Source organism: Prionailurus bengalensis, chromosome B1 (genome assembly GCF_016509475.1).
Source record: "Prionailurus bengalensis isolate Pbe53 chromosome B1, Fcat_Pben_1.1_paternal_pri, whole genome shotgun sequence".
Taxonomy (NCBI): domain Eukaryota; kingdom Metazoa; phylum Chordata; class Mammalia; order Carnivora; family Felidae; genus Prionailurus; species Prionailurus bengalensis.
In genome coordinates, this window is record NC_057344.1 from 205,441,705 (window position 1) to 205,468,200 (window position 26,496).

Sequence of the window (26,496 nt, forward strand, 5' to 3'; positions counted from 1 at the left end):
GGGAAGGGAAGGGAAGGGAAGGGAAGGGAAGGGAAGGGAAGGGAAGGGAAGGGAAGGGAAGGGAAGGGGAGGGGAGGGAACCACTTTTAAGGGGGAGAACACGAAAGTCAGGCCAGGAGACACAAGCCATGCCACCACGAGCCAGCAGTGTGGCTGTGACAAGTGGCTCATCGGCCCCGCGGCGGTGAGTGCTGGCACCTGAGGTGGCTGCCACAGAGACAGGCCGGCCTTTGCAAAAGGGTAAGAGGGAAGGGCTCAGAAACCAAACCGATCGTCTGGGCACGGCTGAGGGGGCCTCCCAGGCAGAGGTTCGGCAAATGCCCAAGGTTACTGCTCAGCACAGCCGAAAACGAGATCTCCCAATGCCTGGCCCATCGTTAGTTCCAGACTGACGATGGGGGGAAGCCAAACATCAAGAGTAACAAAGGGAGAAGACAGCTCAAATCAGGTGTGCTTTACGCTCAGGCCAGTCATCTGATCTCTGTCATCCACCCCTCCCTGCCCAGGCCCAGATTAAGGGCTGATGACAAGAAGCATCGTAGTAATGGTGCCTTCTATTCAGCTGTCTCCTGGAGATTCACTACCAAGGTCAACACTGCTGAGCCATGACGTACTTTCGCACCGTGCCGTTCGGGCCGCTGGGGGACCCACGAGCATTAGGAAGACCCCTCAGGCCGCCTGTGACGATGAGGTCTTTGCTGCAGGACTGCAGTCCCCACGTGGGGACACCCAGTGACGGCATCCAAGCCCAAAAGGCAGCCAGGAACAAGGAACAGGCGGGCACCCCTTCACCAAGAGTGCACTGGGACCCTCCGAGAAGGCAGCACAGCGGCAGGGGCGGCACGGAAAAGCCAAGTGCGCGAGAGTGCACACACCAGAGAGGTCCACACGTGCACAGCAGCCGCTGCCCATGCTGCCCGAGGACAAACGTCTGGAATCGATTTTTATTGTTACCACTGGGGAGCTGCTACAGACGTCAACTGGGGAGGGGGCAAGAAGCCCGCGAAATGCCCTTCTCCGCACAGGACAGCCCCTACGACACAGGATCATCTGGCCAAACACGCCGACGGTGCTGTGGTGGAGAGACCTCCAGTGCAGCAAGAGGGCTTGTGGCCTCCGGGGCTTCCACCCAGACCTCGTAGGAGACACAGGGAAGGAGAGCAAACTTAACAGGCCAAGATCCGGCTCGGCTTCACGCACACCGGATGGCCTGCTGACACCAGGAGACGGGGGAGCGCACGTGGTTTCGCTCACGCAACGCTTTCTTAAAGGCAAATGATTCCAGCTCATGTCAGACCGAAGTGGGCAAAAACATAAAAAAAAACAGGGACGCCTGGTTGGCTCAGTCAGTAGAGCATGTGACTCTTAACCTCAGGGTGGGGAGTTCAAGCCCCACATTGGGAACGGAGCCTACTTAAAAAAATAATTACGGGGGCACTTGGGGGGCTCAGTCAGTTGAGCGCCTGACTTTGGCTCAGGTCACGATCTCACGGTTCAGTTTGTGGGTTCGAGCCCCACGTCGGGCTCTGTGCTGACAGCTCGGAGCCTGGAGTCTGCTTTGGATTCTGTGTCTCTCTGTCTCTCTCTCTGTCCCTCCCCTGCTTGTGCTCTGTCTCTCAAAAACCAACATTAAAATTTTTTTTTAATTATGTAACATATGTATATATGTCACAATTACTTGAAGACACAAAGAGAGACAAAAGCAGGAAGAAAATAAATGGGACTCTGCTCCTCAAAGAAAGGAACAGTGCTGGGCGAACGTCCTGGCTTCTAGTTTCGTGCCTAAGGAGGGTCTGAGAGGACCCCTGGAACACCCTACAAGAAGTAAGACTCCCAACGGGTGAGAGCCGTGGAGGAAGAGCTCCAGATCCCGCAGACAGACTGTGCCCGAATCCCAGGCCGACACACGTGTGGGGCAGAGACCACACAGCCTGGCTTATAAAGTAAGTGAAGCGAGATTCCAGCTGCTAGACAAAAAATAAACCACAAGACCACTTTTAAGATCAAAACCACAATGAGATCCCACCTCACACCCAGTGGGATGGCTACTCTCAAAAAAATACATCAAGTAACCAGCGTTGGCGAGGATGTGGGGAGACTGGGAGCCTATGCACTGTCGGTGGGAAGGCAAAATGGTGCAGCCGCTGTGGAGAACAGTGGGGAGGCTCCCCACAGAACCAGAACCAGACCCACCACAGGATCCAGCAATTCCACCTCTGGGTATGCACACAAAAGAACGGAGAGCAGGGTCTCCAAGAGGTGTGTGCACCCCACGTTCACAGCAGCACCGTTCCCATCAGCTAAGACGAGCCAGAACCCAGAGTCCGTCGACAGATGCGCGGGTGAGAAAACGTGGCCCGTCCACACGGCGGAATGTTCCTCGGCCTCGAGCGGGAAGGACGTCCTGCCGCCTGCCACCACACGGATGGACCTGGAGGACGCTGTGCTCCATGAAATAAGCCGGTCGCGAGGGGACAAATACTATATGATTCCACTGACAGGAGGTCCCTGGAGCGGTCAGATCACAGAGACAGAAGGCAGCTGGTGGAGCCGGGGGCTGGGGGGAGGGAGGACGGGGAGTTGGTATTTGATGGGCGTTAGAGTTTCGGACTCACAAGATGAGGACTTCTGGGGCTGGATGGTGGGGACGACTGCACGGCACGGCGGGCGTACTTAATACTACTGAACGGACACTAAAAATAGTTAAGACGGGGCACCTGGGTGGTTCAGTTAATCATCTGACTCTTGATTTCAGCTCAGGTCATGATCTCAACAGTCGTAAGATTGAGCCCCAAGTCAGGCTGCCTGCTTGGGATTCTCTCCCTCCCTCTGTCCCTTCCCCACTCACACACATGCACAATCTCTCTCTCTCAAACAACAACAACAACAAACTAGTAAAGATAAATTTCATGCTATGTGTACTTTAAGAGAATTAAAAGTAAAAAAACACTACCACTCTTAAGGGGAACATAACAGAATCCAGAGCATCTACAGCATATCATCAAAATATCCAGGATATGACCCCAAATTACTAAACATATGAAGAAACAGGGAAACCACACAAACCAACCCTGAAATGGCCCAAATATTAAAATCCAGCAAATAAGAATTTTAAAACATTTTTTTAATTTAAAAAAAATGTTATTTGTATTTTAGAGAGTGAGCAAGCACGCACAGGCAGGGGAGGGGGAGAGGGAGGGAGGGAGGGGTAGTGAGAGAGAGAGGGAGAGGGACAGAGAGATCGAGTGAGTACACAAGTCCCCAACAGGCTCCATGCTCGGTGCAGAGCTTGATCCCACAGATCAAGACACAGAGCTTGATCCCACAACCCTGTGATCATGACCTGAGCTGAAATCGAGAGACCAACACTCAACCGACTGAGCTACCCAGGCATCCCAGCAGATAACAACTGTAAAGCATCTATTATAACCATGCTCAAGAACATAAACAAAAATGTATTAATAAAATAATAAACTGGAAATGTAACAAAGAAATAAAAACTGGTTTTTTTTTATTTTTTTCCAACGTTTTTTATTTATTTTTGGGACAGAGAGAGACAGAGCATGAACGGGGGAGGGGCAGAGAGAGAGAGGGAGACACAGAATCGGAAACAGGCTCCAGGCTCCAGGCTCCGAGCCATCAGCCCAGAGCCCAACGCGGGGCTCGAACTCACGGACCGCGAGATCGTGACCTGAGCTGAAGTCGGACGCTTAACCGACTGCGCCACCCAGGCGCCCCAAAACTATTTTTAAAAAAAGAGCCAAATGTAAATTTTACAAGAGAAATACTGTAACTGAAATCAGAGCATCATTGGATGGATATTAGATATACATCCAAAGTATATTAGATATGTCAGGAAACTTGAAAATAGACCGTTAAAAATTATCTTGTCTAAAAAACAGAAAAATTCATTTAAAAAAGAAAGAGGGGCATCTGATGGCTCATCAGGTCAAGCTCCTGACTCTCCATTTCGGCTCAGATCATGATCTCACGGTTGGTGAGTTCAAGCCCCATGTTGGGCTCTGTGCTGTCAGTGCAGAGCCTGCTTGGGATTCTCACTCCCTCTCTCTGTGCCCTCTGCATTCTTTCTGTCTAAAAATAAATGAATAAACTTTAAAAAAAGAAATAAAGTGAGTGAGCGAGCCTCAGCAATCTACAGAACAATATCAAAACGTCTGGATTCCCACTCACACCCACAAGGAGAGAAGGAAAAGAGTGAGACAGAAAAAATATTGGGAGAAGAAACAGCTAGAAGTATTTCGCAAACTGGGTGAAACATAAATTTATAGATGCAAGAAATGCAGCACAATAAATATAAAAGAACCCACACGCCAAGTGCACATCAGTCAAAATGCTGAAACACAAGATAAAGAGAGAATCTCAAAAGCAGTCAGAAGAGGGGTGCCTGGGTGGCTCAGTGGGTTGAGCGTCTGACTTGAACTCAGGTCACGATCTCGCGGTTCATGGGTTCGAGCCCCGCGTCGGGCTCTGTGCTGACAGCTGCTTCAGATTCTGTGTCTCCCTCTCTCTCTGCCCCTCCCCCGCTTGCACGCTGTCTCTCTCTCTCCCTCTCTCAAAAATAAATAAGCACTAAAAAAAAAAAAAAAAAAGAATGAAGGCAAAAATACATTTTAAAAGAAAAACAAGTTAATAAGCTGCCAACAGATCTACACTACAAGAAATGCTAAAGGAAGTTCTTCGGGGGAAGAAAAATGAGACCAGACTAAAATTTGGATTTTTTTTTTTTTACGTTTATTTATTTTGAAGGGACAGAGTGTAAGCAGGGGAGGGGCGGGGGAGGGGGGAAGAGAGAGAGAATCCGAAGCAGGCTCCACACTGTCAGTGCAGAGCCTGATGTAGGGCTCAAACCCATGATCTTTGAGATCATGACCTGAGCCGGAATCCAGAGTCGGACACTTTAACCGACTAAGCCACCCTGGTGCCCCTGAAACTTGGATCTTTAAGAAGGAAGGAAAGGCACCAGAGGTATTGAATAAATGAGTAAAGATAAATGACTCTTTGTTCCTCTTAGTTTCAAATTCATGTTACCGAAGCAAACTTTATGATTGTGGGGACCGTAACTTAACAGATACGTATGACGACTGTAGCATGGGAGAGGAAGTAAATCAATCTAGACAGGTGCAAGAATCTTAAACTTTCAATGAGGTAGAATATTACCTCTAAGCAGACCCTGATGAGTTAAGTGTGAAAACTGCGATCCTAGTTAGAGCAAAACCACAAAGAAAACAATGCTAAGAAGTAAAGCCCGCCGATAAGTCAAGAGTTTAGCTGCCGACAGTTAAAGTTTGGGATATTTTACACAAAAATTCGGATTTCTGGCTTCTCTCAGAAGGTACCCAGGATCACAAGGCTAGAAGTCCCGGGGCCAGGATTCAATGTCAAGCCCAGGTTTACGTGAATCACAACCTGACGTACGAACCACACTTTTCAAGATTGCTGGTTCCCATTTTAAATCCTTAAACATGTTAAACGTAACTGTTTTAAGTTTGTGGACTTCACAAGCCTGTTTTCGCTGTTGTTTTTTTAAGTTTCATTTGTGTGGCTGGTCTCCTCGCCTCGTCACTGTCTCCTCCTCACCTGGGCGTGGACCGCTGACGCCCCAGGACCCCACCTGCGAGAAGTCTCCAAGGCGCGGGGCCGCCACAGGCCACTGGCCTTCACCTCCCGCGTAGCAGCGCAAGCCAACGACCACTTCGTCTTATGTTTCTGAAAGTTCTGCTTTTTACCGAAGTCATACCGATAAATTAGAAAATCTTTCACCGTGTCCAGCCTTTCAAGAAAAACCAACCGTAAGCAAGGGGTGGGACGCCTGAGAGGCCCAGAGCCCACAGAGCCCAGAGGGCCCCCGCTCCCCACCGCCCCGCAGGGACCCGTCATTCTCGCCGGGAGGGGAGGCAGGGGTTTGCAAGAAGGAAGCGCCAGGCGCAACAGGCCAGAGCCCCCGCCCTGAAAGGACAGTGTGTTAGCCCCAGGCCACATTCGCTTCCAGCTGTCTTTATACGGAAAAAAGGAGGGAGAGAACTCCAGACAATAGCACCCACAGACTTAGTGCTTCAGGCTCGCTCTGGGGTGCTCGGTACCTGAGAACTGGAAAAGGAAGTGCACGCAGCACCGTGGGCCTCCTCTGGTCAGACCGCCCGCCACCCACGACAGCCTGCGGCGGGTGCTCGCATCCCCTTTCCCCGGGCGCGGACACCGCGACACCCGAGTCATAAAGCGGGAAGGCACAGGGGCAGCGGCGGTCCAGCCCCCGGTGCTGCCTCCCACAGGTGTGGGTTGGAGGAGTGAAAGTCGGCCTCCTCTTGAAGCCAAGTCTCATCTGCCCTTCCGCAGAGGCGATTCCCGTCACAGGTTCACTGGGCATCCTTCCAGCCTCAGGCGTGCATCCGGCAACAGAGTTGTTTCGCGGGTCCGTATTTCCACAAATGCGATCACGCACCGATCAACCTATCTTTACTTCCCCATGTCGGTATATACCAGTCGAGCTCAGTCTTTCCAACTGCTATGCCTCGTGCATCACATAAATATCATTCCCGCTGTTTAAATTACTCCAGAACGTAGAAAATACTGGAAAGTTTCCCAAAACATTATAGAAGGCTGGCATAGCTCTCATACCAAAACCAGAAAACTGCATGCAAAAGAGAGCTATAGACCAAGATCAGTAAAAAAAAAAACACTGTAAATAATATCACAAAACAGAAGTAAATCAAACCCCGTCACTACTACACTAAAAGATGCCAGAGAGGATTTACCCAGAAACGATGATTTGGTATCAGGAGCTCTATTAATGTTATGTCACCGTGTTAACACACTACAGGAGATTTCTGATGAAGGTGGTCAAGTAGTTTTTTCTTTTAAAAAAAGCCAGCTATGCTGCCTAATTCAGAGCAAGAAAGGGAAACCTTCAGGTCCAGGAAGGAAAAGCAAACAGCAATCAGCCTCAGCGGGCAGAGCCCGCAGCTGTGAGCGAAGCAGAGCTCAGGAACAAAGCGAGGGCTTGGGGCTCCTGGCTCCCCAAACAGAGCCTACAGCAGATCAGAAGGGTGTGGAGGGCAGCGGGCTGGAGTGGCCCAGGGCACAGCATGGAGGCCGCTGCCTAGCCTGGAATCTGGGCTCCAATGCTTATTAACCATCCAAGTGACAACATGCTCTCCTCCACACTCCACCTCCTGAGGACAGAGGACCGACTTCACAGGGCGGTTCTGAACACTGGGGAGGAAGAGCAGGCATCGCCCAGAGCAGACCGGAGCGCCTACTGTCACAGTGCCATCGGCATCTGAGCCGATGGCCAGCCTGGGGCAGGGCCCTCAGCAAATACCCACCAGAGAACACCGGGGAGACAGAATCACTCTGGAGAAATCTGCCTCAGAGGCTGTGATATCTCAAATCCTGAGCCAGGAAACTTAAGTAAAAACCTCTCTAGAGTGAATGATGCTGGTAGGGCCCCGCAAAGGCAAGCTGGAAACTGCGCGGGGGATCTTGTACAACCCAGAGCAGGCTGGAAGATCTCCCTGCTGCAGGAAACCAGGAGAAAGAGATCACCCAGCACGCAAACCCATCACCAGCAGAGAGGAATATCCAAGGAGCCAGGCACAGCTCCTAGCTCCGGAGAACGAGCTCCTAGCTTCCACAGAGTAAGAATAGGAAGTTATTTTTCTCACAATTTGCAGATTTGGAAAAGAAAAAGAAGGCACTGGAATTAAAACAGTTGAGTTGAATACAGCAGACTAACCACAGCTAAATATATAAATAAACTAATAAATTAGAAGATAAATCTGACCAACTCACCAAGCCGTATGGCTGGTAAAGACACGTAAAATATTTAAGAGGGATTAAGAGACACAACATTCATGTTTCATTCTTTCAAAAGTTTCTACGGTGCCTATGCTGTGCCAGACACGGGATTTTAGGCGCTGGGGCTACACTATGGAACAAAACAGGATTAAAAACATTCTGCCATCCTAGCTAATGCAATTAAGACAAGAAAAGGAAATACAAGTATACAGCCTGGGAAGCAGAAAACAAAACTGTTGTTCACTGATGACATGGTGTCTACGCAGAAATCTGAAAGAATCAAAAAAAGTCCTGGAACTAATAAGCATTCATATCAACATTAGAGGACACCAGGCTAGCATACAAAAAGTCAATCACTTCCCTACATGCCAGCAATAAACAAGTGGAATTTGAAATTAAAAACACCATTCACATTAGCGCTCCAAAAAATGAAATACTTAGGAATAAATCTAACAAAACATTTGCAAGACCCTTTGAAGGAAAACTATAATGTTTTTATTTATTTTTGAGACAGAGAGAGACAGAGCACGAGCAGCGGACGGGCAGAGAGAGAGGGAGACACAGAATCTGAAACAGGCTCCAGGCTCTGAGCTGTCGGCACAGAGCCCGACGTGGGGCTCGAACCCACGAACCGTGAGATGGTGACCTGAGCAGAAGCCAGACGCTCAACTGACTGAGACACTCAGGCGCCTCTTGAAGGAAAACTATAAAACTCTGATAAATAAAATCAAAGAAGAGCTAAACAAATGGAAAGATGTTCCGTGTTCATGGATAGGATGGCTCAATATTGGCAAGATGTCAGTTCTTCCTAACTTGATCTAGAGGCGAAATGCAATCCCACTCAAATCCCAGTAAGCTACTTTGTGGATATTGACAAACTGATTCTGAAGTTTATGTGGAGAGCCAAAAGACCCAGAAGAGCCAACACAGTAATGAAGGTGAAGAACAAAGTAGGAGACCGGACACTACCTGACTCTGGTTCCTATGAAGACAGTACACTAAGGAAGGTGGTGTTGCACTGGCAAAATCAGAGATAACTGTTCAACAGTAAAGAAGAGACAGACCAGAAACAGACTGTCATAAATACAGTCAACCGATCTTTGACAAAGAAGCAAAGACAATACAACGAAGCAAAGACAGACTTTTCTACAAACAGTGCTGGCACAATGGGACAACCACATGCAAAAAAAAAAAAAAAAGACTCTAGACACAGACCTTAACCCTTCACAGAATTAACCCAAAATGGATCATAAACTTAAATGTGAAATTTAAAAAAACTACAAAACTTCTAGAAGACAACACAGGAGAAGACCTATACGACATCGACTTTGGCAGTGACCTTTTATATACAACACTAAAGGCACAATCCATGAAAGAAATATCTGATAAACTGCACTTCGTTAAAAAAAAAAAAACAAAAAATACCAAAACAAAACACCTTACCTTCTGTGAAAGACAAGGTCAACAGAATGAGAAGACAAACCACAGACTGAGAGAAAAAATTTGCAAGTGACATCTGATATAAGACTGTTATCCGGGGCGCCTGGGTGGCGCAGTCGGTTAAGCGTCCGACTTCAGCCAGGTCACGATCTCGCAGTCCGTGAGTTCGAGCCCCGCGTCAGGCTCTGGGCTGATGGCTCGGAGCCTGGAGCCTGTTTCCGATTCTGTGTCTCCCTCTCTCTCTGCCCCTCGCCCGTTCATGCTCTGTCTCTCTCTGTCCCAAAAATAAAAATAAACGTTGAAGAAAAAAAAAAAAATTTAAAAGACTGTTATCCAAAATATAAAAAGAACTCTTAAAACTCAACAACAAGAAAACAAACAACCCAACTAAAACATGGGCCAAATACCTTAAAACAAAACACCAAAGAAGAAATATAGATGCCAGATAAGCATACGAAAAGATGTGCAATATCATAGGTCATCAGGGAAACGCAAATTAAAATGAGGTAGAACTCCACACACATCAAAAGGGACAAAATCCAGAACACTGACAACACCAAATGCTGGCAAGGATACGGAACAAGAGGACCTCTCCTTCACTGCTAATGGGATGCAAGGTGGTTCGGCCACTTTGGAAGACAATTTGGTGGTTTCTTACAAAACCGAACATAATTTTATCATAACATCTAGTAATCCCATTCCTCGGTATCTACCCAAAGGAGTTAAAAACTAACATCCACAAAAAAACCTGCACAAAGATGGGCTCTACGCCCAGTGTGGAGCCCACTGCAGGGCTTGAACTTACAACCTTGAGATCAAGACCTGAGCTGAGATCAAGAGTTGGATGTTTAATTGACTGAGCCACCCAGGCACCCCTGCACACAGACGTTTATACCAGCTTTTATTCATAATTGCCAAAACCTGGAAGCAACCAAGATGTCCTGCAGGAGATGAATTAACAAACGGTGGACCATCCAGACAATGAAATGTTACTCACGCTACAAACAAACGAGCTATCGAGCTAGGAAAAGATACGGAGGAACGTTCAATGCACGCTACCTAGGGAAAGAAGAGATTACACACCGCATGCCTCCAACCGCAGGACATCCTGAAACAGTGACAAGATCAGTCAGTGGCTGCCAGAAGGAGGGCGATGAATAGGCAGAACACAGAGGATCTTTAGGGCAGGGAAACTACCGTGTAGGATGCTGCAACAGTGGACACCTGCCGTGAACCACACAACGCGCAACGTCAAGGGTGGGCCCTGACGGAAACTGTGAACGCCGGCGATTAAGACACACCCGTGCAGGTTCATCAAGTGCAGCAAAGGTACCACTCTGGTGGAGAATGTCGGTAACAGGGAAGGCTAGGGATGTGTGTGGGTGGGGGGCAGGGTATATAGGAACTCTCTGTACCTACCTTCCTCTTAATCTTCCTGTGAATCTAAAACCGCTCCAAAAAAACTAATTCTGCCCATCCAGAAGAATTTAAAGCAGAGACTCAAAAGATGTTTATAATCCAACAATCACAGCAGCATTATTGATAACATCCAAAAGATGCCTGCCTGTCCATCAGCAGGGAATACGCAAAATGTGTACATAGACAGCATCCGGCCGTGAAGAGTGATAAATCCTGCACACTACAATCTCCGTGAACCTTGAAAACATTACGCCAAGCGAGAGAAGACAGTTATAAAAGGAAAGGTACTGGTTTTTAATTTTTATTTATCTACTTTCATCTTATTTCAGAGAGAGCGTGTGTGCAAGCAGGAGAGAAGAGCAGAGGGAGCCAGAGAGAGAGAGAACCCCAAGCAGGCTGCCCACCTGGACTCCATCCCACAACCCTGGGATCACGACCTGAGCCGTAATCAAGAGTCGGGACACTCAAGTGGCTGAGCCACCGGGCGCTCCTTTTTAAAAAAATTTTTTTTTTACTTCTTAGTAATCCCTACACCCAGTATGGGGCTCAAACTCATGACCCCGAGATGAAGAGTCACATGCTCTTCCAACAGAGCTCCCCCATTTTTTGAAGTTTATTTACATTTACTTTGAGAAAGAGAGTGAGTGTGGTGTGAGCACAGCGGGGGTGGGGCAGAGAGAGAGAATCCCAAGCAGCTCCGTAGCTGTCAGCACAGAGCCTCACGTGGGGCTCGAATCCGCAAACCGTGAGATCGTGACCTGAGCTGGAGTGGGACACTTAACCGCCTGAGCCCCCCAGGCGCCCCTTCTTTACGTGTGTGTGCGCACGTATCTACTTACTTTTAGGGCAAACGCTGTACAACTCCACCTACACGAAGTACCCAGAGTGATGATACTCACACAAAGTGGACTGGTGGCCGCACGAGAACAGAGGCAGGGTGGGGGCTGGCGTTCGATGAGGGCGGGGCGTCGGTTTGGGAAGGTGAGACGGTCCCGCAGACGGAGGGGGGCAACGCCTACACCGAGGTGAACGGACTTCATGCCACTGAAGTCCACACTCAAGAGTGGTGAGAACAGTAAATTTTACGCCGTGTACAACCGCCACAAAAGAAAGGATACTCTGCCCTCAGGAAGCGGACGTCCCAGCGGAGTTCCGGGAGAGACGGGAGGATGCGGGAAAGGCAATTTCAAAGGGATAATGATGGAAATTTTCGCAGAGACGAAAGGAAATCATGTTTTCAGACTAAAAGAGCAGCCGGGGTCCTAAGCAACATAAATAAGAGCAAATCGGGAGTTTAGAGCCACAACTGAACACTTAGATGAACGCGTTCTCCTAAGACAGCTCATACCACGTTGAAATAGCTGTAATTATTTAAAACTCCACTCTGACGTTGTTGACTTTAGGCCTCGCCACACTGAAGCCACACAACATGAAGGACAAAAAGACAATCTTAAAACCCATAAAGAATAAGCTAAATAGGGGCACCTGGGGGGGCTCAGCCGGTGGGGCATCCGACTTCGGCTCAGGTCACGATCTCACGGTCCATGGGTTCGAGCCCCACGTCGGGCTCTGTGCTGACAGCTCGGAGCCTGGAGCCTGCTTTGGATTCTGTGTCTCCCTCTCTCTCTTCTCTTCCCCCACTCATGCTCTGTCTCTCTCTCTCTCTCTCTCTCTCTCTCTCTCTCTCTCTCTCTCAAAAATAAATAAACATTAAAAAAAATTAAAAAAGAAAACATGACTGCTGGGGCAGCTGGAGGGCTCAGTCAGTTGAACGTCCAACTTCGGCCCAGGTCATGATCTCACGGTTTGTGGGTTCAAGCCATTCATTGCTTCGGGCTCTGTACTGACAGCTCAGAGGCTGGAGCCTGCTTCGGATTCCATGTCTCCCTCTCACTCTGCCCCTGCCCTGGTGTGCACTCACTCTCTCTCTCTCTCTCTCTCTCTCTCTCTCTGTCTGAAATAAACATTTTTTAAAAAAGATTTTTTTAATAAAAATAAATAGGGGCGCTTGGGTGGCTCAGTCAGTTGAGCGTCCGACTTCGGCTCAGGTCATGATCTAATGGTTCGCGGGTTCCAGCCCCGCGTCAGGCTCTGTGCTGACAGCTCGGAGCCTGGAGCCTGCTTCGGATTCTGTGTCTCCCTCTCGCTCTGCCCCCCCTCTGCTCATGCTCTGTATGAGTTCCATATGCACATCCCTTTGACAAAAGAAACGCTAAAAGAGGCATGGTAGCAAGAACATAAACCCAGAAGAAAGAACAGGATGCAAAAAGTAAGGGGAAAGAGGTAATTCTAAAACAATTTTTATATTTAAAAAGACTATGAGTATATTTCTCACACGCATGTACACTCCTTCCGGAAACCCCAATAAAAATGACAGCAAAGGAATTTCAAGAACTGCGTGAACCCCCAGGGACACAGGCAGCAGAGGGAGTGGGGCTGCAGGTGCCCCGCGTGGGGGGCCCGCAGGGACCGAAGCCGCCTCACAGGCACACGGGAAGAGAGAGGCCAGTAGCCCACGTCCTCTCGTGCATAAACATGGTCCCTGTCAAAATGTCTTCCAGGAACGAATGTAGCACGTGATCGTGGTAGAAAGGAAAGAAAACACCGAAACAGAGTGAGAAATGAAACTATGGAAGTTAAACCGAAATTAGCAGCTCCGAGCTATGGGGGGCTTTTCCAGGGGGCAAGTGCAGGGGACTACGCACCCTACCGCTGCCGTCCGCGACGAGCTCTCCAGGGCTACGTAATGACCACCTCGCGTGTCACAGAGCACGTGTCACACGACCGCACACGTCAAACGGCTGGGCAGGGCCACATGGAACAGAGGAGGGTCTGCAACGTGAAACAAGGCACGCTGCTTTCAGGAGAAAGGGACAAGTCACCCAGGAAGAAACGATCGGCATTCAGAACGACTTACGGGCACCAGGCCTGCTCCAGCAGCACCTGGAAACAGAGCGGCAGGTAAAGCACATTCTGTATTCTTGTGGAGCTAATATTCCAGAGGAGCAAGACATTTCAAAATACAGACGGAGTATGTGAAGGAAAAGAGGAAGGAGAAAGATGGGGTGGAAGGCACAAGACGGCAGGAAGAGCGTCCTCCCCAGACCAGAGCTGAGCACTCTCCAGAGCTCATCCCCGTGGGGCCCCGCTGTCCCACACCCCCGGCCACTCGAGCATTGGGCCGCGGCCTGTGCTGTCCATTCTGGGAATCCAACCGAGCAGAATCACTGCAGAGAAGTCTCGATGCTGGACAGCAGTAAGGCCTTCAGGACATTCCCTAGAGCCAAGCCGGCGGAGGGATCAAGCTCTTGGGTCACTCCCCCAGGGGCAGGCGAGAGACTTACCCAGAAAGCCGGGAAACCGTAGCCTACAAATAAATCTGACTTGCAGACACAGACGCAGCTCCTTCCGTACTCCCTTGCTTTCTAACATGTCACGCTCATCTGCCTGGAATATACTTTTCTCCTGCCTCCGCCGAGTGATGGCCTCCATCCTCACAACGAAGACCGCCGTGGGATGAACAACGAAATCAGGATGGCTACAGAACCAGGGTTGAGGGCAACGGCCACTCCAAGTCTCTCATGAAGGAGAAGCTTTACTCCACAAAATTTAGAATTCATAGCAAAAGTCTGCTTCTCCTGCAGAAATGCACCTAGAAAAGTCAGGACTTTATAAGTGACCTGTTTCTTGTTTTGTTTGGAAGCTTCGAGCCTCAGGCCGATCTCGATGCTAGCCTTGGGCCTACCCGTCCGCTTGCCTCCCCTGCTGCTCCGATCCTAACTTCATGATGATACCCAAGTTGGTATCTTCCTTGGTCCCATTGCTGGTTTTTACTCTCAGTGTTACATGTCAAATCTCTGGACCCTCCTACGCTGCTGGTGGGGATGTGAAATGGTACGGCTGCTGTAGAAAACAGTCCAGCCATTCCTCAAACAGTTAAACACAGGGCTCCCACGACCCAGCAATTCCACTCCTCGGTGTCTACCCAAGAGAGAATTGAAAACATACGTTCATACAGAAACTTGTACAAGGATCGTCACAGCAGCATTATTCATAAAAGCAAAAAAAAACCCCACCTAAATAATAATGATAAACTGAGGAAAGAAATGTGACCTACCATACAATGGAATAGTCAGCCATAAAAAGGCCACACATCATATGATTCTACTTATAAGAAACATCCAGAACAGACAAATGCATGGAGCCCAAAAGGAGAAAGGTGGTTGCTGGGAGCTGGGGCATGAGAGGGGTCTGAGAGTGACAGCTAGGAGTACTGGGCTCCACACCAGAATGATGAAAACAGGCAAGAATGACACGGTGCTGACGGTTGCAGAACCCTGAGACATACTGAGCAAACAGAAAGGAAAAAACAAAAAACAAAAACAAATAAGAAAAACATTGAAGTATAAATCTTCAAATGGTTTAAGTGGTGAATTTTATGGTATGTGAATTTTGCCTGGTTTTTAAATATCAATTTATTTTTGCTGAATAGGAAGGGTATTAAAAGCAGATTAAATTGTATTGTTCATAGCTGTGAAATATTTTTTCCCATTTTCCCTGTAAAATACACCTGACGCAGAATGAGAATTCACCACATGCAGCAGGGGCATCTGCTACAAAAACTGGGAAGAGCTGGTGTAGGTCCAAGAAATATGCAGCCCCAGCCCCAGCCCCGTCCCCGCTGGACACAGCCTGGAGTCTAGTCTCCGGACGGGGCGCATCGGAGGGGCGCGCTACCGGGGGGGGGGGGGGGCGCTCAGCGCAGCAGCGATTTCTAAGACAGCTGCCCGGACCCAGGGGGAAACGCCCACCAAGCCTGACGGTGGGGTCCCGACCAGTCAGCCTTCAGTCAAGCCCCCCACCCAGACCTTGCCACCGGCTCCAGGACCTCCATCTTACCAACAAACCTTCACTGAGAGGGGCAATCAGAACAGCGAGGAGACTCACCACGAGAAACAAGAATTTACAAAGGCAGAAGCGAAGCGGCAGCTCAGAGGACACCTCGCACAGAAAACGGGAGAGCCCTCGATGTGACTCCCACGGGAGTCCAAACAGACACAGCCTCCCACTCGGGTATTCTCTGCCCACCTCTGGTGACACGGTGGCCTCTAGGGAGGTGAATCGGGTGGCCAGGGTATGGGGTGGGAGAGAGATTTTCACACCATAACGTTTTAATTCTGAAGCAGGAGAACGTATCATCTAGGCTCTTCGTTAGATTTTTAAAGGAACATTATGAAAATGTAAAAATATTCCCGAAATAATTAAAAACGACAGCACTGTCTGTAGTCACATTCCAATACCGCTAAGGGGACAAAAAGAGACAAGACATCATAATCTCCTAGTCTTGCCAAAGGGCAGAGAGGAAGGAGGGAGGGAGGGAGGGAGGGCGGCAGGAAGGGAGAAAGGAGGAGAAGGAACAGGGAGCGGGTGGAAGGGGGAGGAAGGCAGGAAGGAAAAGAGAAACACTGGGGAGAAAAAGAAGAAAATCTGAAGATCACGCTGACACAACAGCCATGTGGTAAGAGTTCCAAACAGAAACAGAAGGTTTTAAAAATTATAAAAGAGCCCTAAACAGACATTTGTCCCAAGAGGGCCCGCAGACCGCCAGCAGGTACACGAGAAGATGCCCAGCACCACTCACGGTCACAGAGAGGCCGTTCAGAGCCACGGTGAGGACGACCTCGCCCCTACCAGAATGGCTAGCATCAAAACACAAGAAACGAGCACGGGCAAGGGGCGTGTGCTGCCGGTGGGAACGTGAATCTGGTGCAACCACTGGGGAGGCCAGGATGGAAGTTCCTCAAAAAAATTAAAAACAGAAATACCATCTGAGGAGTGTCGGTGGCTCGGTCGATTAAGCGTCCCACTCCTGACTGTGGCTCAGGTCACGATGCCACGGTTCGTGGGATGGAGCTCAAGGTCAGGCTCTGGGCTGACAGCACGGCCTGTTTGGGATTCTCTCTGCCCCTTCCATGCACGCTCACGCGTGTGCTCTCTCTCAAAATAAAAAAAGACATTAAAGAGAAAGAAGAAACAGCACGTGACCCAGCAATCCCATTCTGAGCATTTATCTGAAGGAAACAACATTGCTATCTCAGAGGTATCGGCTACCCATGTTTAGTGCAGTGTGATTTACAACAGCCAACACATGGCGACAACCTCTGTGTCCATCAACCCACCAGCTGATGAAGAAAATATGGTAGACATATACAATGGAATACTATTCCATTGTATATATAAAAAGTTGCCCCAATTAAAAAAAAAAAAAAAAAAAAAAGGAAATTCTGCCATTTGCAACCCAGACGACATTATGCTAAGTGAAATAAGCCAGAGAGGGAAAGCCAAAAACTGTGTGATCCCCCTTACATGTGTAATCTGAAAAAGAAAAAAAAAAGTCACACTCATAGAAAAAGAGAGTAAAACAGTCAGGGGCTGGGGGTGGGAGAAACAGGAGAACGTTGGTCAGAGAACACAAACTTTTGCTTTGTTTTGTTTTGAATCTGAGAGAGAGAGAAAGGGCACACCTGTGCTCGCACAAGCAGGGGAGAGGTGCAGAGGGAGAGAATGTGAAGCAGGCTCCAGGCTCAGCAAGGAGCCCAACCCGGGGCTGGATCCCACAACCCTGGGATCATGACCTGAACTCACCGACTGAGCCGCCCAGATGCCCCAGAGAATACAAACTTTCATTTATAAGATCGAAGATATAATATACTTTATGGTGACTGTAGTTAATAATGGATTTCACTTGCAATTTGCTAAGAAAGCAACTTTTAAGCACACTCACCACACACAGTTTATATTGTACGCTTGAAACTAACATAACACTGTATGTTAACTACACTAGAATTAAAATTTTTTTTTAGTATTTATTTTTGAGAGAAAGAGACAGAGAGAGGGACAGAGACAGTGCAAGCAGGCGAGGGGCAGAGAGAGAGGGAGACACAGAATCTGAAGCAACTCCTGGTTCTGCAGAGCCTGACACAGGGCTCGAACGCACAAACTGCGAGATCACGACCTGAGCCAAAGTCAAGACGCTTCACCGACTGAGCCCCCCCAGGCGCCCCTAAAAACATTTTTAAAGGTAACTTTTAAGTGATGGATAACTTGATCGTGGTAGTCATTTCACAACGCATACGCATATCAAATCATTACCTTGTGTGCTTTAAATATATAACAATTTCGGTGGTTATACCTCAATAAAACTGGAGAAAAACAGAAACATAGTCAAGATTTTTTAATTATGTTAGAAATAACTCGAAATGTCCCAGAATCAAACGGTTAAAAAGACCCACCAAGTCATCAAGTGCCAGCATAATGAATGCAGAGGAGACCCATGGCCGGGAGGGGTGGGGGGTGGGGGGTGGGGGGCAGGGTGCAAATAACAGGTCATAGGCAAAGAATCAGAAACCGCGATAGCATCAGTGTTCCTAAAAGAGAAAATGCACGTGGAAAGCCCCAAAATACTGAAGCAATGCACTTCAAATTTGTGAGAAAATTATTTCCAATCCAAACCACACACCTAGCCAAGCTATCAACCGACATAGGAGATTGTTTCAGCAAGCCAGGTCTCAAAAAATGTCGCCTCCCGGAGCACATTTAAGAGAAGCACCACAGGTCAAAGTAAATCACAGAAGACAAGAGACCCAAGAATTGGAGGTCCACCTGTGAAGGGAAGAACACGCAGCCGTGTCACAGGCCCGTGGGGACCCAGTCTGGAGCAGGAGCGCAAAGAGCTCCGAGGTCACCGAAAGAAAAACATGGCCGTGACAGAGTCCAGCTGACCATCACTAAAGGCTCTTTACACGGTTCACCTGGAAAACCTGGGACTGAATTAGTAATAGACGCACAGGAGCCCAGGCAAATGGAAAACAACATAACGGTTTGCACTAAGGAAACACACGAAAGCAAATATTACCCATCACACTGCATGGTTCAGCTGAACAATGTAACAGTTGCTACACATCCATTTAAACCAAAAACTGTTACAAAACTGTGGTGGACGAAAGACGGCCCAAAATCCTCTCTCACTCCCCTGCACAAAGAAATGTCTATGTTTCCACGCCCTTTGTCTGGCCTGGGGCTGTGACTGCTTTCACGGAAGGAGCATGACAAGAGCAATGCCACACCAGCGCCTGCCTAACCTTGGAGAGCAGCCACCACCACGCTGAGAGGAAGCCCAAGCAGCCTCGTGGGAAGGCCCACCTTGGGGAGAGCAGAGGCCTGCAGCCAAGAGCAGAACTGCACTCAGATAAATGCTAGGTTTTCAACCACCGAATTCTAGAACAGCCCGCCACGTAGAAATAGATTCACCAGCACCACAATATTGGGAGGAAGCAGGGAAGGGAGTGGGAGGCGAGGGGACAAGAAAGACCCTTAACTCCCAAAGATGGAACCTGACACAGAACATGTAAACCTCAAAGTTCTCAACTCTGCAAAATGAGCAAGTCCTTTTTTTCAGAGTGCAGACAGAGTCTACAGAAACGACTAACAAGAGCACAGCGGTTGCCTCAGGGGACAGGGGAGCAGAATTTGTTCTTAGGGTTCGTGGTCCAGTTCGATCAAGGAGAAGCTAAGCCAGAAATAGCCATCAACATTTTAGTTGGTGAGGTTATGTTTCCTTCCTTCCTACATTTCTGTATCATACCAATTTTTCACAAAATGTGTTTTCTGATTTAAAAGTTATCTGTAATAGGGGCGCCTGGGTGGCTCAGTCGGTTGAGTGTCCAACTTCAGCTCAGGTCATCATCTCACGGTCCGTGGGTTCGAGCCCCACGTCGGGCTCGGTGCTGACAGCTCGGAGCCTGCTTCAGATTTTGTGTCTCCCTCTCTCTCTCTACTCCTCCCCCGCTTGCACACTCGCTCACTCTCTCTCTCTCAAAAATAAAGATTACAAAATTTAAAAATCATCTATAATAATAATTAAGCTTCCTATTTCGCCTTAATGATGTGTCAAGAATTCACGTATCCTTGAAAGTAGACTTCTATGAACTCCAGCGGGAACTCAAACTCGGGTTCTGCTCCACCCCTACCCTGCCCATCACTCCTGTGCCCAGGGGTTCATGAAGGGAGAAGAGCAGCGAGGTGGCGCCAGGATATGAGCAGCTACAAAGAAGCAGCCCCGAGATCTCGGCCGCGCGCGGAGAACAGGTAGCTGGCGAAGACCACGGGAGGCAACACTGGTTTCTATGGGACGCAGACAGCCCACAAAGGGGCTCAACCACGAGCGGCCGCCAGGTCCAATGCAACAGCAGGTGCACGTCCCTCCCACACCCGCGCTGGCCACGCTGGGCCCCACAAGGAGTCTCCCTGGGGGACTCAAGAGGCTGCCGGTAAAGGAAGAGCGAGGCCCTATTATTAAAACGTAACGGGCCGCCAAGGCAGATTCCCCCTGCCTCAGACACTTATCAACCTACAAAAACAAGGAAGGCCCCTCTCCAAAGGAAGCAGAGAGGGTAACGGTCCAGGATTTCTTCTGAACCAGGAGACAGCCCTCAATCACACTCCACTGACCCGTGGCGGGCGGCCGACACGAGAGCACGGGACGCCACCCTGTTTCCGCCCTTTACTGACGCCACCTGCGGATTCACACGGGTCCCTAGAGCAGCCGAGAGCACTGTACTGTCTGAGAGACACACGCGAGCTTAGCCTCCAAAGGTGGGCAGTGGACAACACGAACCACTCCTATTTTTTCTCAAACAAGTTATAAGCGGTTGAATTTTAAGGAAACAAATACTTTTTTTATACAACTTTCAGAACTAGACAGAAAGCAACCCAATGACCTGTTAACGTGATGCGTAATCCCGACTCAGGTCCCACAAAGCACAGAGCTTCAGAAACAGAACGGGGGGAGGAAAACCCACCACGCTGCTCGGTCGGCAGCCCCGCTTGCAAGCCTTCATTCCGGGCACTGCTGCTTTCAACAAAACATGCCTGTCCTCTCCCACCTGAGGAGGACTAAGCCGCCGAAGTCAGACAGCTTCCCCACGCCCTCAGGCCAGACCTTCCCACAGAAATTCCAACAGATGAGAATCAGGGGCCTCGCGACCAGACGCCGGACAATGCTCGGCAGCACCCCAGTCACACGCAGACCAAAACCCGAGCGGTTCCAAGTCGCCCGCACTCCCTCCTGCTCACCCCCGAGGCCGTGGTGGGTGGCTGCGGCCCGCTCTCGGATCTGGCCACGGGGACTGCATCGGTGCTGACCCCTGAACAGGCAATTGTCTGTTCGGCTCACACACGCCGAGTGCTTGCAGGGACACAGAAGTGAACTAGAGACAAGGCCCCTACCTTCAAGAAGCTTCCACTCAAGGGGGAGGGGCAATAAACAAAGTAACGGCTGTTGTGGAGAAAAATAATCAGCCGGGGGATCTGGGGAGCAGACAGGACGCAATTTCAAAGGCGGGGGTGTGGGGGGGATCAACGTGAGCTTCACTAGGAAACTGATATTTCCACGAAGACATCAACAGACGTTTTCATGATTCTTTAATAGGCTGTTCTTGGTTTCTGAACCCTGAAACCAAAGTAGATATAAATTGTTCTTACAGAAGAGTATTTTGTCTAGATGGTGAATGGCACCCCATCTACCTGGTTTTATCAGACAGAAACTTAGGGGCCACCCCAAACATCTCTCCCATCCCAAACAACAGGTCTTATCAGTCTTATTCCAGAATCCTTCCTACCCACACCCACCTACTTCTCCCTACACCCACCACCTCGGCACCAGCCCACCACCAGCATCCTTCACCGGACAAACACCGCAAGGTCCTAACTGGCTTATCAATCAGCAAAGTCACAGGCAGTTCTCCTCGACGTAGAAAGCATCACAATCACGTGAAAAGCTCATCTGAACACAGATGCCGGGCCCCGCTCCAGAGCTTAGGACTCAAGAGGCCAAGGACAGGCCCGCGAACGTGTGTGTCCAACAAGTTCCCAGGTAAATATGGTGCCAGTCTGGGGCCCAGGCTTGGAGACCCAAGGACTAGGTCATGCTGCGGTGACAAGCCCCAAAGCCATCACCTGTTACCTGGCTCAACCCAAAGGGTTCTCTCCTGCTTACAGTACAGATCTGTGTGCTCCCACAATGAGAGTCAGAAAAAGAAGATATGATAAAGCACACATCCCTCAGATCCTCTGGTCAGAAGCAACAGGTCACTTCTCATTGTCCAAAGCAAATCATACGGCCACACCAAACTCCACGGGGGCAGGACTGTTCAGTCCTACCGGGCACCAAACGTCCAAAGCAAGGACGACTGGAAAGCTCCCCGTGCAAACGGACAGCAGCCACAGCCTGGCCTCCTGTACCCAGCTCTTCACGCTCCCCCGTCCTCCCATCACCAACTCTACAGACGACTCCGACAGAGGCACTGTCCAAAGCCAACGGATGTGTGTCTCACCCACAAGCCCCGCCCTTCCTTATACCCTCCAAGGGCCTCGCGCTGCTCTTAGAAGGAAGATCCTTCCTACAGCCCCAAATTCCTGCCCCCTTCCGACCTGTGCAGCTTCATTTTGCACACGGTCCCCTCACCCTCCGTTCCCGCCCCAGGGTCTCTGCACAGGCTGCCCCCTCCTCTGCGTACGGGTGCCTACCTCAACTAGGTGTGTCCCCCACCAAGCCCTCTCCTGCTCTCTGCTCCAGCACCCATCCCATCAGGAAGTCTTCCCTGAAAGCCAGTCCCCAGCTACATAGAATCTCCCTACAGATGCTACTAGACGCATCCGAGATTTCCTTCACGACTTTCCTCTTTTCTGTCATGGAGAATTCTAAACACACATAAAGGTAGATAGAGCAGGTACAGCCCCACGTTCCCATACCAACCTCGACCTAGGTCAGTCCTGATCCAGCCAGCCATACATCCACTGTCCCCTCTTCAGAGAATTGTGAAGCAAATCCCACGTGGCACATCATTTCATAGGTAAGTAACTGAACGTGTCTCTAAAAGGTACAAGTTCTTTTCATAAGTAAGCTCCGTGCCCAATACAGACGGGGCTTGAACTCGGGACCCTGAGATCAGGTCACATGCTCTACCAACGGTGCCAGCCAGGTACCCCTCAAATTATGTTCTTCAAAGATAACAAAACCATTATGGCAGCTAAAAAAAAATACTTCCTTAACGACACATCCAGTCAGTGTTCCGGTTCCTAAGTATCCCGGCTATCACAGGTGATGTTTAGCCACGTCTCTAACCAACTGGCCTGCCTTGGACACAAATAAAATGTCCACAGAACGCTTTTGTTCCTTGTTGAAGAGATCAGGTCACTGGTCTTGTAGGTTCTGCCAACGGCGACCCTATGGTTTAGCTTAACGTGTTCCTCTCCCCCTGTATTTCCCATGAATTGGTTGTTGGACACAGAGCCTTGATCAGTTTAAGGTTCGACGGTTTGGCAGGACTATTTCAGGGTTTCCAAAGACGTGTCTCCCCCGTTTCATCCCCCTCACAGGTCTGTAAACTCCACGGGGTGAAGGCCATAGGCTCTGGTTCATCGCTGGAACACAGCTGATACTCAGTGAGCGAAGAAACGTTAGAAAGAAGTGCACCGCCATGCTGACTAACAAAAACAGAATGGCCCACCCTCCCAGCCACGTATAGACGGGCTTCTGTTAAAACATCCCGAGAGGCAGAACAGTAAGCTGCCAGAGACGGAAACAAAGGTCAGGCCTTGCAGGGGCTCTAATCACTTATGGCCGCGTGCCTTTGGGTCAGTACTTAATATCTTTGGGTTTCGGCCTCCTGCTGTGAGGGTTCGACGAGAGGTAAAGAATATTCAATGCTGGAAGCTGCAGAGAAAAGCTCTATGCAGACGGCACCAACTTCAAATCTTTTGGGGGAAACGACACAGAAGTCTCTTATTTCTAACATATATTTCAATCTAAAAAATGTAGGAATTCACACTTTCATGAAACAAAAAGCTTCAGGAAAAGAGAAGACTCCAAAGCTGTCCCCACTTGTCAACGGAGTACTCGGCGGCACTGTTCGAGGACCCGAAGACAGGTCAGAAGGTCCTCCCCCTGAAAAAGTCACGACCTAGAAAAGAGGAAGGGACGGGAGCCCACACAATGTGCTGTCACGACAGGGCCTAGCATTCACAAAGCGATGACAAACTTGGGAGCAAAAAAGCCAAACAACAAAGACCCTGTATCTAGTGCTGTGGGTGCTGGGTGGGCAGCACCAGAGGCAACAGGTCACCAGAGCTGCAGCACCAGGACAGTGAGGTCTTGGAGCAGCCAACAGAGATGCTGGACAAACACGCAGGGGCCACACGCTGTGCTCAAGACCCATGGCCTCCTCTACGGAAGGAAGAGGAAGAAAAGCACCAGGGATACTCGTGGCTGGCAGGTGAGATCAGAGCTCCTTTCTGCAGGGAACAGAGATCAGAAACTAGGCCCAACTTCCCTCTCACGAGTACACAGGGAGATAAAAATGGTGCCCCAGCCACCAGAGTTTTCAAATTATGAATACTGGAGTCACCTGGACCAAATCTGTCCCCTGAATTTGAGCCCTATGCTGTGCCCCAGCCCATCAATCCCACTTCAGCCCCCTTTCTTGTATCTGCCCGCTCTTCCCACCCCTACCTCCGGGGCCTTGGAGAGCCACAATTCTCTAGCACTGGTTCGTGAGCCTCCTCTCTGACATCTGTCACCTGCCCATGGCCCTCCCCTGCATTCCCAACCTCACAGCAGGGCAAGCATGCTCACAGCACTTCTGAGACTGTACACACTCAAAATCAAAGAACTGAGAGTCCATTCATTCAAATAATCACGGAGCAACTGATGGTCACTTGGGCACCACCCTAGGCACTTGGGGGTATGAGAGTAATCAAAGCCAGAAGAGAACAAGTCCCCACCCTACAGACATGTCAATGGAGCCAGGCAGATGGACAGATCAATAAAACACAGTGTCGGGGCGCCTGGGTGGCGCAGTCGGTTAAGCGTCCGACTTCAGCCAGGTCACGATCTCGCGGTCCGTGAGTTCGTGCCCCGCGTCGGGCTCTGGGCTGATGGCTCAGAGCCTGGAGCCTGTTTCCGATTCTGTGTCTCCCTCTCTCTCTGCCCCTCCCCCGTTCATGCTCTGTCTCTCTCTGTCCCAAAAATAAATAAACGTTAAAAAAAAAAAAATGTAAAACACAGTGTCAGGGCATAAGTGCCAAGGAGGAAAGGCTAAGGCAGATGGGTAGTGCCAGGGTCTTTTAAGTCAGCGGTCAGGGAAGGTGCCTGGGAAGAGGTCTCAGCAAAGACCTAAAGGCAGGCAAGGAGCTAGCCGTGCAGGTGTTCAGGGCAGAGCATTCTGGGCAGAAGAAACAGCAAACGCAACTACCTGAGGCCGCGCGTGGCCGCGGTCCTTGCGATGGGCCAAAGGGCAGTGGGAACGGAGAGTGGGCGAAGGTGGGCGAAGCACAAAGCGCTCCCGGCATAATTATGAGGGCCTCTCAAAACAGGCAGAGACTTGGGTGGCCCTGTGGGAGTGCGGTCCAAGCAGAGAGTTGAGCGAGAGGTAAGAAAAGCCAACGGTGCCCACGTACGCACTAGGGGGTGTGGAGGCAGGGAGGCGGCAAGCACTGACCATGCAGATGCCCGAGGGAATGGGCCGCAGGACGAGATAAGTGCAGCACAAGCTGAGAGGCCAGGGACGCTGGTCTCGAACCCTAAGGCAATGGAGATCCTTGAAAAGGGGGGCCTCACGTGATCACAGTGCACTTTTCACAGTCGAGGCAGGGTGTAGAGAGCTGACTGAAGGCGGTAAAGCTGGAGTCAGAAACACGCTTTCTGATCTGCTGGCCTCCAGAATACAGCAGCAGAAACACATGAAACGTTACCAGAAACACGAAGGTGCTGCTGATACAAATACATCCTTTAACAGCATAACAAACAATTCACACCATCAACTCTTTCCGTGACAACCCAGTCAGCTTAAACGCTGAGGTCCCAATTCCTTCCAGGAATAAGGAGTGTTCCCTGTACACCTGCTAGGAAACTCTCACTACTGGGAGCTCTAAGCTACAGGCCAACACTCAGCTTAACCAAGACTTTGCAATGTCTGTGCCTCTATGTTTTGTTGAAACCGTTGAAGTATTAGAGAAAAAAGTGCTTTGAAGACGCTTATGTGGCCACTTGCTTGTTGGACGGCAGACTCAAGGACAAAACAACTTTGTGGTCCATCTTCAGTTTTTTACCTAGCAATCCAAATTTCATCAAACCAATCAACTCCTTCAGAAGCTATATTGCAACCAATAGACAAAACGCTGACAAGTCCCTGGGGCAACCAACTTAAGTCTCTTTCTCCCCAAAGGGCTTAGCATAAATAACCATGCCTGGAAAAGAAATTAACAAATCATACAGGGGGTGCCTGGGTGGCTGAGTAGGTTATCCGTGGGACTCTGGATTTCAGCTCAGGTCGTGATCTCATGGGCATGAGACTGAGCCCTGCATCTGGCTCAGCACGGAGCCTGCTAAGGATCCTCTCTCTCTCCCTCTCTCTCTCTGCCCCTCCCTCGCATGCTCACTCTCAAAAAAAAAAAAAAAAAAAAAAAATCACATAAAGACTGTGTGTAAAGTAAGAGCCCAAGCCTCCCTCCATTCACCTCTTGTTTCTCACCTCCTGTTCTGTATTTGCCCCGCAAGACAAACAGGTACAGCCAACACATCGCTGCTTGCTTCATCTCGGTGGTAGACACGGGTCTACTATTCGTTACGCTTACATGCTTGCAGTGTCTCATAATCAACTTTCACTTAACATTGGAGTTAGCTATGATGAGAGAAGGAGACAGCCCTGCCTGGCAAACGCGGTCTTGGCTCCCTGACCGAAGCCCGGTGACCCTAGGCCAGCC

The 26,496-nt window shown here is 49.6% G+C and overlaps 1 protein-coding gene across 1 annotated transcript in view; it reads right to left on the minus strand.

The window, feature by feature from the left end:
• Positions 1–26,496, minus strand: part of NSD2 (nuclear receptor binding SET domain protein 2) — a 91,011-nt gene that overhangs the window by 61,824 nt on the left and 2,691 nt on the right. The window lies entirely within an intron of this gene.